The sequence below is a fragment of the Psittacula echo genome (assembly GCF_963264785.1).
Source record: "Psittacula echo genome assembly, chromosome: 5".
Lineage (NCBI taxonomy): Eukaryota > Metazoa > Chordata > Aves > Psittaciformes > Psittacidae > Psittacula > Psittacula echo.
In genome coordinates, this window is record NC_137739.1 from 51,291,708 (window position 1) to 51,304,264 (window position 12,557).

The 12,557-nt window shown below is 34.2% G+C and overlaps 1 protein-coding gene across 1 annotated transcript in view; it reads right to left on the bottom strand.

The window, feature by feature from the left end:
* SLC25A21 (solute carrier family 25 member 21) overlaps positions 1–12,557 on the bottom strand; it is a gene marked incomplete at both ends in the record, with an annotated part of 266,466 nt that overhangs the window by 135,529 nt on the left and 118,380 nt on the right. The window lies entirely within an intron of this gene.

Below are 12,557 nucleotides of genomic sequence, written 5' to 3' on the forward strand. Positions count from 1 at the left end.
AAAGTATTTTTTCAGGTAAATTCTTAATATAGGAGCAGGCAAACATTCAACTGAAATTTTGCCAAAACCTTTCCCTATATTAACCTGTGATTTAGGACCAAATGAAAAACCTTGCTTCAGGACGCTTGAGTTAAAGCTCAAACCAAGCCAATGCTAACCATTCCCTCTGACTCTTCTTGTGCAGCAGAAACATAGTAAAGAGTTATATCAATTGTAGACATACGATGGGACTTTTCTCCACATAGTCTAATACATCAGAAGAGGAAAAAGATTTTGGGAGTGTTCATTTTTTTACTGACTACTAGAATGTATTTTTATAGAAGGAAAAGTAATACCTCTTATTGAAACAATTGAAAGTATTATCTCCTACTTACGTTCATACAATTAACATACTCATGAAAATTTTCTATTCTATTCCAGCATTTGAAACACTGGCTGAAGCTCTTTAGAACCCTCTCATCCTTGTCCATGGATTCAGGAGTTAGAGAAAAATGTAGAAAGTAGAGATTTTCCCTGGATGGCCATTTTTATGAAGCTTTTTTTTTTTTTTTTTTTTAGAACACAGTAACCCGTATTAGTTTTGCAACAACTATAAAATTCTGTGGGAACACGCACTACAGCAAGTTACCACAAACCATTCTTATCATAAGAAACATGGCATATGCACAGGAACTTCCATGAGACGCCTTCATGGTGTTGTATTACCTGACATTAAATCATTTCACCCTTGTTTGCCTTCAGTGAAGCAAACAGATTTACTTGTTCTTAATGCTCCAGTCTGAAGACCAACTCATTCAACTAAGGTTCACATTAAGGGGAAAGAAAAAAAAACGGCAGATAACATCTTACATCATATTATACTTTTCAGAAGACTAAAAAGATGAAGTCTAAAGCTTTCTAGTAACAGAAGAATCGAAAAATGCCAATAACAATATTATCTCTCTTTCTAGGTAATATACATACAACCTATCTTGAAAAGATTTAAAAAAATAAATAGGCAACAAACAAAACCCTGCAAATTGAAACACTGTGGAAATAAGAAATTATTCTAAACCCACAAAATTTTGTTCAGGATTTCAGTTTAACCATATTTATAGAAATGCAGTCAATTTTTGTCTGTCTTGACACCCAGTATTTTAAGAAAAAGGCTTATTTCCATATACATTGTAATATGTTTACTAAGACAGTGTTTATCATACTTACAAAGAAAATTATTAAACATTTATAAGTGTCATACTCACATAAGGTTTGTATGAGCATGCTTACACATTTTTTCCTAGTGAAAAGTGTGACTTCTTTGCTCACACACCCCTTATATGATTGGCTTCCTGGTTACAAATGGCAAATATGCAGCTTAAAACAGAAATACATAAACTTTCTGCACTGAACAAATTCTTACTGATTTCAAGTACCAAGCGTTCAATGTAACTATCTATCTGCAATGTAAAAACATAAGCAGCAAATAATGTATTATTTGCCCTTGGTATACGAGACTTTTTCCTCAGTCTCTTTCTTTTCTACTAAACTCAGTGTTTAGTAGAACTGCTTGCAACACATATTCATAATTCAAATTCTGTAAGCAGTCACTAGAATATGCTTACAGCTTGTGCTTTCAGTCAACATTCTTACAAGTAAACATGTTTGCCAAAGTATTCAAAGCTGGAAAGCAAACATCAGAGAGCACAATCAATCAAAGTAATTTTAAAAAAAGGTTTGCAAAGAGGTTTGCAAATTCCTTCCTAGAATGCAACACCTTTTAGCCTAGATTTTATGAAATACACACTTAAAACCAATATTACAATATTTGCAATATTGCCTGATCCTTCAATTGAACTTTACCAAACTTTGAATTACAACATGGGGGTACCTCCAATGATAGATAAATGACAAATTATTTAAATTCAAGAGCTACTTCAGATCAAATAATTTGTTTCATCTAGAGAAATAAGACGGTTAATAGTTTTACAACTATGAAAGTGGGTAATCCATTTTCATCCTCTGCATTTTTTTTTACAAGACATTGATAATTAAACAAAAACTGGACAGTCCACAAGTTACTATAACTAATTGTTTCCTAAAGTTGGAGAATAAAGAGTTCAGGAAAGACTTGATCTTTACCCTTTACCCTCACTGTGTTTGTGAAATACAAATGATGCAGGAATTTTTAAAAACTAGAAAAAATATGAGCCCTGGAAATAAGCAGAAGAAAGAAAAAATATTTCTCTCTGACAGCAGAATTAGATCTGTCTGCTGACAAGGCAGAGTTGTAGGGTAAATGTTAATAGAACAAACAAAAACTGCTTTTTGTGCTATGTTTTCCTAGATTTTTATATAATGCATAAAAGTGGAATTATCCATAACCATAATTTCTTTGTGTGGACCTGAACAGCTCTTTGAGATGCACATGGTGAGGATGTGCCAATTTGAGGAAATTCTTGGTTTTCCTCCTAAACATGTGACAGCAGCTCAACCAAGCTCAAAACACATATACCTTACTGATCCATGTTAAGGCTGAGGACAGTGCAAAAACTGCAGAGCTACTTTAGAAAGTGGCTGAAGTAATGGAGAAGGTCACACAAAAACTGTCTGTGGATGGCAGGGAAATTTGGTTAGTGTATTTTTGCCCATTGCTGGTCATCTGCTTACCTCACTTTCTCATTAGTAGGTAGGGGGGTTGTCGTAAGGCTGGAGACATTACTGACATCTACACACTGTTGAGTTTCCTTACGCTAAAAATGGACACTCCCAACCCCCAAATTTCATAGGATGATAATCTCACATTTTGTGCACCTCTGGCCTCTCATACCTGACTAAAAAGGGTCATGGTCAAAAAATATTGTGAAGCCAGAATTTCCTGTGAGATTTCATGCTAGTTCTGAGGTCTGCAAGGTTGAAGATATTGCATGTTCTTCTTTCACTTCCTGTCTCAGCTGAAGTAGGACTCTCATAAACACAAAAGCAAAACAAAAAAAAACAAAAAAAACCAAAAAAAACCAAAACAAAAAAAAAATTCAATTTCTTTAAAGAGTTTAAGAAAAAAATTCTAACAGAAAAACAGCTTTGGTCTGGGTTTTCTTTTCAATGAAGATTAGGGATTAGTTTAAAGCTTTATAGAAAGTTTTATTTACTTTAAAAGAATCCCAGACTATCATGATCACTAAATAAGAATTAAAATAACAAATGGTTTCGTGCATAGCTGCAAAAAAAGATGTGACTAGACTGAGACTTAGGAGACCTTTTTTCAGTCTTCATCTCAACCATAGGCTTCCTGTGTGACCTGTGCATGCCACCCAACCTGTCCAAAGTTATAGTTCCTTGGCCATATAATTAAGATAGTCTGTCTCAGAGTGATCCTATGAGAATAAAATTAATAATTATTTGCTTTTGTGTTAGTATAGTGAAAAAGTTTAAGTAGATTCTAAAACAGACATGGTGTGAATAAACATGGCAGAGTTTAATAGAAACTATTTAAAATAGAAACAGAATGCTGAGAATGGAAGGATTTATATGGTACAAGTAATTTTAAAAATCTCCTAGCTCATCTTAAAAAAAAAAAAAAAAAAGTTATGAAAACCCCAAGAACTTGTTAACAAGCTGATAATTATATAAACCACTAACAGAGAGACCAGGAAAGTTGTAAATGCAGAATTACTGTTTTCAGCTTTAATTCTGGAATTAACCTAACTAATTTCAACAATGAAATGCAGCACTTACTCAAATGCACTTGCCTTTTATAAGTTCTTTTTCTAACATACAATCTGATCAAAGACTAGTGTCAAGAGCTTTAAACCAGAATCGGCGGTGTAGGAAACGGCATTTCTATTCTTTACTAAAAGCAGTTCCAAGCTGGGAAATGGAAGCATCATCACTTTATGAGATGATAGGCATAAATACCACGTAAATGCAATTAAGGAGGAAGCAACCTTTTCTAAGGTCTGCTTCAATATGGACATAACTTCCTATAAATTAAAAGACCATGAAAAAGTTATTTCAATGCATTCAAAACATGAAGAAAGAGGTGTGATTTCTGCAATTTCCCACCATTGTTAATACCTACGTTTTAATATTATCATTAGAAGAACAAAAAACAACAAGGGCTAAAATTCAAGGTATATCATTAATACAAGCATTCATGAGAAATCACTAAAAATACTTTGGGAAAGCAAAGGCTGAAATAAATCAATAGCAGTTTGCTGTCTAGATACAGCAAACAGACAGCTTATCTACAAATACATTTAACACTTCATATTATTGTAACAGGTCAGTGAGAAAGGGCTCCACTTCAGCAATTTGACTACATACCTAGCTTGCAGTCAGGGTATCACAGACTGGGCACAGCTTCTGCTATGATAGATGTTCTTAGCATTAACATTGACACAGGCTGACTTGCCCAGTCAAGCTTTTAATATTTCATGTGTGTCTCTTCGTGTTTCATTACCTAACAGTTTCTTTTACACATCTCACCTCTGATAGCACTGTCATTATGGAAACTCATTTCTTCAGTAATAGAAAATCATAAGGTCCTCCTAAGCCAAAGGTCAAATGCAGTCAATTTATTGCAAAAAAAAATGGAGCAACCCACCGAAAAATCTCAGCTGAAAGTTACTACTTCACTCCAAGGAGCTTTATATTTTCTTTGTATTTTGAAACAACCCAAAAGTGATAATGAAATGCTTAAAGCAATAAGAGAGAGAATCAGGTTTCATCTACCTGGACTGTCTGGCAGCATACTGTGTAACAATAAACGAGTGTTCTTAAGTCGCAGCATTTCATTGGAAATGAGGCAGAACTTGTGTATTTTAACAGCTTTTTACAACTAGTAACCACTAGCAAATTTATTTTACTTTCTCAGAGAAGACCAGTGAACGTCCCTAATTTAAACTAAAGGACCATTCAGCGTCGAAGACAAAAAGCACTTCTGCTTAGCACCTGAGTAAGACATGGAATATGTACAGGTGAATCAAGAGGACTGGAATCAAAGATAGTTTGTCTTTGGCTGGTCTGAAAGGTCTGACTCATTTCCAGTTCTGTGATCATTTATTATCCAGAAAAGAAAGGCTAGCTTTTTGCACTGCAAACACAGTGGTGGTCTGCAGCTCATGATGAATAGATTTACCAGGTCTGCTCTGAACTGCATGACATAGAGTTTTCCAACAGGCTCTGACACATATACACCTGATGTATGTTTAAACTTCCAAGCACAGAAAGGCCTGCATATCTACCTGCAAATATTTTTCTTTAAAGTTATTACATAAAAAATACATATTATATACAATATACATTCTTGGATGGCATATTATTTAAAACAACATTACAATACAGAAATATTTTTCAGCAGTAATTTCATGTCAGATAAAGTCTTACTTCCCTGCTGGCACTCTGACTTCAGTGTAGCATGGGAATTTATTTTGGTCCTAAAACACCAGTTTCCCTATTTTCAAGTGTCATGTTATACAGAGTTTATACAAGACTAGATTTACATTTCTGGAATAACAGAAAAGTAAAAGACAGCAATGATGTCTTTTACATCCAAATCAGTGCAACCACTGAAATGTTTATCTGCACTGCCTTATGATAAACAGCAGAAACTCTGGCCAATTTTTCCTGAACTTGCGAGCTATATGCCAAACTAAGACTTTCAAAAGTCACAAAACCCTAATTAAAATCAAAGTATTCACTGCAGCATTATCACAAAAGCAAGAAAAATCACTGGGAACACTTAACAGCTGTCAATTTGTAGCCACACTTTTTGACAGTTTACTTCTTTTTGCAGATAAAAGCTAACTTTACCACTGCTGTAGAAGCTCAGTTTTAAAGAGCCTGCAGTTTGAGTAGTTTTAAGTGTTAGCATATGGTAAAACCCCTACAGTATCAAAATATTATCATTAATCAAATATTTAGAACTAGGAATTAGAAAAAGCTAAACCAACATTGATAGGCAAACTTTGATCTGTAAGAGAAAGGATCAAAACACTATGCAACTATGTTAAAATACATAAAGCCACAATAATACAAAAGTCAACATTATTTTAAGTGCTTCTTCACTGTGCTCCCTCAGAAATTCATTTTAAATGTGTAGAATTATCTAATGTTTTAAATAATGTGTAAGTTGATTAGCCTGATGACTACTCTGAATCTTGATCACACAACAAATCTGAATGTGTTAAAAAGACAGAAGAAAAACAAAAAGCCTTTTCATTCAGTTCCTAATAAATCAATGCTGGTAAACTCTAGGCAGAATTAAAAAAGTTGTTTATTACTTTCTAGATATCCTAGAAACATTGTAAGCATTGTCTATAACATCCAATATGCAAAGGAAGCATATAATGAGAATTTATAAATGCTGAGATAAGTTGGCTTTTTAAAAATAAGTTACATCACTATGAGCTTTACTCCAAAAATTCTTTCAACAAAGATTCACACTCAAATATTCTTAAAGTTGTACTGAAGTTTATTTGCCCCAACTATCACCAAATTGTCATTTCAAAATTTTGTGGGTACAGAAAAAGCCCTCTACTCTGCTTTATGTTGAGTTTGTTTAACTTAGTCTTCCATTCTTGCACCTCAGTTCATGTATCTATAAATCTTCTAATTCTTTAACTTAGTACTTACAAGGAAAAGGATGTCTTAGGTCATAGTAGAAAAGAGTATTGTCACCCTCTCGATACCATTGTCTGATTTCTACATTCACTTGCCACAGCACTGAGAGAAAACAAAAATTATAGCACCCTAAAGGGTGTTCAGAGGCTATATAGTGCATCAGGATCACACCTTTATGGATTTGGATTCAGAAGACAGAAGGGGGAATATTACATGGTTAAAAGGGTTTCACCTTTATTGTAGGAAACTGAAAATCATCAGAATATGACTGGAAAAGATTCTGAATCAATGTCCTTCAGAATTAAAATCAGGTGTATAGAGCAGCTATAATTTAGTTAAATTCTTTCAAGTAGTTCCTGATTAGTGAGAACTCTTGAATAGGTTAAGCATTGGTGGCTGAAAGCCTGAATGGGACACAGACAGAATTGTCACTTCCATACTGTACCTGTGGAAAATCTAATATAATATTAGACTTTTTATATATATAAGAGTCTATACAATGAATATCAGAGAGAAATTGTTACTCAAACTGTCAAAAGAAATTTTCTTCCCATTGAGATAAAATATAATGAAATGAGACAGCTGGACAGCCTTGGTTCCAAGACTTTTCACAAGTCAAACCCAGACTGAAGGTGAAAAGAACACACTTCCCTTGCATCTGTGAAGAGACCCATAAACCAAGAATACCTGATCCATTTGGGTTCTATGGACTTCCCTAACTTTGCTTTTCTTAAGGTCTAGTGAAAAATAAACAATATATAAAATATTCTGTCTGCATGAAGAATAAGAAGAGAATTTAAGCCTGTGTTTTTGGATTCACTGGTACACTGTCCTATCTGAAACCTAGATTCATGCAGGTGTTTATTTATTTTTTAAAATTATTTGCTAGATTATCTCTAGAATTTGGTGGATTACAACCAGATAATTTCCTTCACTGTATCTTGATCGATATGCTTCAATGATGCAGGACAGGCAGAACAGTTTTTGATTTTAGTTTTTGCTGGCACAATTAAAGGAGAGGAAGGTGTTTTTAAGAAGTATCTCCTTTTTTTCCTATTTGGTTTTCTGTCAGTACATATACACTGAGATTGCACATATATAAATCTCTGTAATGTGAGAAAAAGATGAAGGGAGACCAACAAGCTAAATATCTCCAACATGCTGATTTCCTTTTTTTTTTCTTCCTGAATAAACACTGTTTATAGGATTGTTTATATGATTGTCTTGTTAGGAGAGTGAATTCCTGAGCACAAATACAAATGTGCAGTCTCAAGAAAGACAAGATCATAGCTTGACCTTTAAGGACAAAGTTGGTGTTAGGATCCTTTAGCTAGTGCTGTTACAACTTTTGGAAAAAAAAACCAAACCAAAGAAAGCAAAACTTTTTGACTTTTGAAGTCAACATCAGTTTTGACTGAAAGATATTTATAGACTTCAACTTTAGCTAATAAAACTGACTGAAAGACTAGAAAGGTTCTCATTACTCACTAACTAACAACAACTTATTTGCTGTTGTTAAGACAGGACCACTTTATGCTTTGTATGGATTTCAAAAATGGTTTTGAGTGCACACATGTTCATAATTTTAAAAACAATTCAGTATTTAGATAATTAACTGCTTCAATTGAAAGCATAATGTTATGAATTGGAAGTAAGGTTAAAGATGACATCTTCCACTGATCTGATCTTCTAAAAGAGACAAATCAATTTATTAAATAGTGGCACCATTTTTTCCAGTTCTTACACTTCCAACCATGAGGGGTAGAAACCATCAGGGTTTTGTGTATTTTTTTTTTTTTTAATATTTCTTTTCTCTAAGGGAAATTCCAGAATCCTTTTTCTAAATATTGCTTAAAATTCTAGTATGTTCATCTAAAATTTTCAGTTCAAGTGAATACTTTTAAAGGAAAAATTAGTTCAAGATAATGATATTTATAAAATAAGCAAAGAGCATCCATGTGCTGATGATCAGAAGAGAAGATAAATACAGGAAATTTTTCCAGGGGTAAAAAAAGAAAAAGAAAAAAAGAGACACTGTACTAAGTCCCAGATTGGTCATACATTTTGGTACTGGTCAATAAACTAGACCACCTTATATAAACAAAACATTCCATTCAACATTATGTCAACCTTTAACAAAAAGATCATCAATCAACAGCAAATGCATGTTCTGTGCACCTGTAAAATCTGATAGACATTCTTTCAAGTTTTTATTTCAACACTGTGTCTGTCAGAATTACCCCCCACTATAAACTTATTATTAATGTTGGGAGAAGTTTTCCAAATGTCACCAAAATGAATTAGTATCACACTGAGCTCAAGACTTAAGAGAGTCACCATGTGCATTTATGTATTTTCCCTCCTGTAATACTGACACATTTATATCTTTTCCATGTCTGCTCTAGGTCTGGTGGAACTGCACAGTACGTATACCATTTATTTTGTTATAATACGCTAACAAATATAGAAATGTATTTGCAGAATGTTTGTTGAAAATTGTTCAAAAGTAACACCAATGTTCACCCATAAGATGCTCCAAATTAAAACAAGCAAACAAAAACACTTTTACTAATGGTATGACAAAGTGAGATAAAATACCTATTGCACTACTCATTGTTTCTAATGTGATTCTAGAACTTCGTTGGATTTCGTGTGCACTTTATAGGATGGTGTGTTTGATAATAAAGGACTCTTCTTCGTACTGTATAAAGGTGTAAAAAAAGCTGGAAACTAAAGTGAGACAAATTAAAACTAGAAGTGAAGTACTTCTAAACAGCAATATTAGTTTGCCTTTAGAATGATCTCCTAAGTGCTTGTGGATTCCCTGTCACTAGGATATATTAAAAAAAAAAAACCCAAAACCAGAGCTAAATAAGGGAAGACATGCAGTGCTAGTTACATCAGAGAGCCCTACCATAAAACAGTGCTTTCCTAATTTGCAATCATTAAATTTATATTCAGTTTAGTGCTTATGAACTTAGTATTTGAGAGAGACCTATAACATACCACAGTAGGAATATACTATCACTTACTTCATTACTGTGCGGTAAGAAGGATACCAAGTTTCAGAGTGGGATAGGCAATAGTGTTTCAGAGTCTATTTCCCATAACTTCAAATAGCATATGTAAGCATATAATGATTTTGAGAGATATCCTCTTGACTTTCTCCACTATAGAAATAAAAAGAGGCACAGTTGTTAATCTCTACAGATTTTACAATATTCTTGAGAAACTATACATTTTGGTATATTCATCTGACTTCTTGAAACAAAAAACTGTATGTCTCAACTTCCTTTTCACATACAGAATGTAAAAAAATGCATTCTCAAAGTGCATCAATTAAGCGTGTCCAATTTCCTGTAATCTAGCTACATTTTCTATTCATGTTTTCCCTTACATCACTAATTCAATAATCTACTCTGGCACACTTTAACCATCTACAATTACTTCAGTCCTCACTTCATAACCTAAAAGGCCCTCAATATGAAGAAAGCAGAAATATGAACAAATGAATGGTGACACAGGTCACAGTTCTACTAATTTTATTTAAATGTCTGTAAATGTTTTATTAAAAAGTCAGTAAAAGTCATTAAAGGTCATAACATGAGACCCTCATTCAGATCTCACTCAAGAAAGTTCCAGCTTTGATAGACTTTAAGGACAGTTTGTCTGAAGAAAACCTTACTGTAGGTTTTACGACTTCTTCTGAAGTAAAGAACAGTCACTTACTGGTAGTAAGGACACAGACAATAATGGATAAATAAATAGTAAAACAGAAAATAAGTCTTTAACAAAGCAAGTTTTATGGCTTGTGTGGTTTAGGAATTCTTTGCTGGATCCTGAAATTGTTTCACTTGGACAAGGTGTTAGATTTCTCTCTACAGTTGTATGAATCCTGCAGGGTTCAGTTCACAAAATGAACCCCTGCAGTTTGATTCAGAAGGTTTGGAAAGGAACCACTATTTCCTTCTTTACTTACAGATTCAAGCATTTGGTCATCTCTTGAATTCTTAGCACCTCTATGTTAAAAGATTAATCCTTGTAATCACTAATGAATGAATGCCAGGCAGCCCAAGGATTCCTTGCGCATGCATACAAGGATGTAATTCACAGAGCTCCACAGTCTTTGAGTCCCCTGAGGATCTGACTATAAGTAGAAGGAATAGGAGAGTTTTCCTTCTCTCCTTTTACTCCAGGGAAGTCAAAAAACCCAAAGAGCTTCCTGATCTGGAAAGTAAGGTGGTAAATGCTACAGGCCAAGCTTTTCAAAAAGGCCAGTAACACAGAAATGGCCAACTGGTAACTTGGATAACTCCACTCAAGGAGCATGACTCCAAATTGTGTGCTGAAGAACCTGGGAATTAACAACTGAACTGAAGTCCTGTAGATTCACAGAGTTAATCCTAAAGAAAATAAATAAGTTGCTACAGCATTTCAGGATGAATGTAAGTAGTTAGCTACGAAAAGAAGATTGCAGGATAGTCACAGCGCTTCATAAGCACAGATTAAGATTCTTTAAAGCATAAGTTAAACTAAATTTCATATTTGATATTTGATACAAATAATTTGTGCATCTCTTCAACACTTCACCACTTCACTTCTTTGCTCTGGCCTGCATCCTGTTTTTTATCTTTTTTTTAGGCAGCAACAATCCTACAAAATATCTCCAGTCCATAAAGTTGTTATTTCCTTTTACTTGGCTTTGTCTACAAGTGCAGGTTCTGTGGCTATCAAACACTGCATTAAACAGAAATGTATATCTTGCATTTGTGCCTCCTTATAGCCTCTAGCCTCTCAAAGCATCAAATTAGTCTGGAGGTATTAGGTTACACTAGCAAATCATTTGTTCACCAACTTCACAGCTAAGCTATCATTTATACTAGTAGAGTTCTATATTATATTACTCACATGCTGTGCTAGCTTGCAGCATTTCTACAAAAATGGCTGAGAAATTCAAGTATGATTGAAATCCATCACCTTGCATTGAAGGGGCTGGTGTTAATCCAAGGGTGAATCATCTTATGTCATCTCTCTGGTGTGACTGAAATGCCTGTACCTTTGTTGGTGATTACACATGACATGACAGAAGCAGGGTGAATGTGAAGGTTTCTGAGACAAAGTGTGTAAAAATCTTGATGAGCTTGGGGAAGAAAATTCTGAACAACAATGAAAAAGAAAGTTGAAGAGCGACATCATAACTATTAAAAAAACCCCCAAATGTCTGCAGAAAAATTTTCTACCCTCTTCTTCATTAGGTAAGAGTAAGGGCTTCCAAACTAAAATTTTTCTCTCTCTACAAAAGGTTTTAATTCCAGGGATAAGAATAATTAAAATTTTTTAAAATTAATTTTCTTTTCTGTAGTGAAAGCTTTCCACTTCAGTAGCTTATTCAACCAGTTAAACTTCCAAACTATTATAATGTGATCTACAGGATCCTGCTTTTGAAAACTACTCTTACACTGGATGCTTTGTATAACATGATAATAAAAACAAATTGAGACCTTTGCCTGTGAAACTAACATTACACCTAACATCTGCTATGAGTCAGGGGAGAGTAAGGTCTAGATTTTGCAGTATTATACTATTGAAGATCGGCTTCCCTGGAAAGGAAAGGGAAGGGAAGGGGGAGATATCTTCAAACAGAAAGAGGATAAGCGGCAAAACTCAGCTGCTGAAGGCCCAGAAGCCTGGGATAACCACTGAAAAAAACCCCACCAAACCTCATCTTCTGCCCTGTCAAAGTAAAGTTAATTGAATTAATCCTTTTGTCCTATGCTTCTATTCTTCTAAGTTATTTCACACTTTTGTTTAGTGTCTTGGAACTGTAATAGCTTTTGTGTACTCCCACTGTACAAAACACTGATCATCACATCTTCTATGTGTATGTGCCTGACTGACATTTAATACGGTTAATTTGTACAAAGGCAGCTCAAAGCCTTCCAGACACTGAGAACAGT